General features: G+C 46.1%; 1 non-coding gene across 1 annotated transcript; it reads left to right on the plus strand.

The window, feature by feature from the left end:
• The first annotated feature begins 897 nt into the window (after nt 1-897).
• Nucleotides 898-1004, plus strand: LOC120677043. The gene has a single exon (XR_005676107.1). It is a non-coding gene; the product is annotated as a small nucleolar RNA R71 (small nucleolar RNA).
• Nucleotides 1005-2001: the final 997 nt, after the last annotated feature.

The following is a 2001-nucleotide window of genomic DNA, read 5'->3' on the forward strand; positions in this document are numbered from 1 at the left end:
TAAAAAATTGAGCAGCTAATCATGGAGACCCCTGGATCTTCTTGAATTGCTGCTACCAGGCCATCCTAAGTGTCATTCTTCGGGGGATTGTACCTGCCTGTATGGTTAGTGCGGGGTATCCGCCGGGGAAGGTTGCCCCACCCGGTAGACACCATATTTGCAGTTTCAACGGGAGATTCGGGTTGCCCCGGGATCTTCCCGTTCTCAGAGACAGGAACAACAGCAGCGATTTGAGCAAGTTGAGTTTCTATCATTTTGTTGAAACTTAATTGGTTTTTATGAGCAGAAGAAAGAGTTTCAACTTTAGCATGTATGCTTTCCAAAATTTTATCATTGGCAGCAAGCTTTTTGTTTAATGATTCATTGATTTTAGCTTGGCCAAAGACTAAGTCTCTCAAGGAGGGTTGGTTCAAATTGAAATTTGAGTTATAGTTGTTACCTCCTCCTTGGAATGGTGGGCGTGATTGACTCCACCCCTGGCCTCCTTGTGGACGGAGCCCGGTGTTGTTGTTGTTGATGTAGGCTGCGTCTTCTCGGGTTTTGGGGCAGTCATTCCCCGAGTGTCCACCGTCACTACAAACTTCGCACGTATAATACAAGTTCATAGCATGGATGGGAAAAAGAATTTGTTGCCAGCTCCCTTCATCGAGCTTCTTCATTAGGAGGTCCAGCTTGGCGGCGAGCATATTCGTTTCCTTAACGGTATGCATTCCACCATTGGTTCTGGGCTGGGAATGTTCCTCATTCCAGCCCTAGCTGGAGACCATCTTCTCGATTAAGGCCATAGCCTTGGCAGTTGTGAGGTCGAGATAGGCTCGTCCAGCAGCAACATCAAGGTGGGCTCTGGATGTTGTCGTTAGCCTATTGTAGAAGCTTTGGAGCACAAGCCACTCGTGCATCCCATGATGAGGACAGGCGAGTATATATTCGTGCAATCTCTCACAAGCTTCTGGGATAGATTCCATCCCTGTCTGCTGGAAACTTGAAATTCTTCCACGTAGGGCATTTGTTTTGCCCAATGAGAAGAATTTAGTGAGGAACGCCGTGAAACATTTGTCCCACGTGCTGACGGCTTCTTTGTTATGATAAAACCACTATTTTGCCTTCCCCAGGAGGGAGAAAGGAAACAGGCAGAGCCTGATGGCGTCAACCGTAACGCCCTGTATGGTTACGGTCTTGCATTACTCCAGAAAAGTTCTGGAGATGGGCATTGGCGTCCTCATTTGGCTTGCCACAGAATGGACTAGCCTGCACTATGTTAATGAGGCTGGACTTCAGCTCAAAGTTCACGTCCCCAACATCAACATTGGGTCCAGTTGCCACATTGGCAGCTGAGGGGACGGAAAAGTCGCGGAGAGTCTTCTCAGCCATGAGTTCGGTGATTGATGGTGCTTGGGAAGCTGGTTCACTTGTCGACTACGAGATCGGAGGAGGGACGACACGAGGTCGGACCCTTCTCATGAGCTTCTCGGGATTTTCAACAAAATTTGTCAGCAAGGAGAAACCAGACATACACTACCCTGTTTTCATCCAATCGGGAGAAAACAAAAAGATAAACACATTAGCCTGTATAAGCAGTAGCTACCTCTTACTTATATTGCCATGTTTATGTACTTAGTAAATATACTTTACACCTAGTGCCATCTTCGGCAACGGCGCCAGAAATGCTTGTTGACATTTCTTAGCATCGCCACTAGGAGTGGTTAGTTCCTAGCAACGCCGCCAGAAATGCTGGTGTTGGTATGTCTTAACGTTTATAGAAAGATCCACAAGCGCACTGATATACCGTTGTAGCATTTCGCCCGGAAGTATTCAAGGTATCGTTATTTATATTTTCCCAAGGGATGGCTAGGTTGTGTAAAGTTTATTTACAAGTTCCATAACCATGACACGTATGAAGTAAGATGTAGACCACTGACTATATAGGGGTAAGTGATAAATGAATGATAATCAGGGGCAATGTGACACACACAGAACAACCAACTCTTATGAATAAAGAAT

This window comes from Panicum virgatum, chromosome 5N (genome assembly GCF_016808335.1).
Source record: "Panicum virgatum strain AP13 chromosome 5N, P.virgatum_v5, whole genome shotgun sequence".
Lineage (NCBI taxonomy): Eukaryota > Viridiplantae > Streptophyta > Magnoliopsida > Poales > Poaceae > Panicum > Panicum virgatum.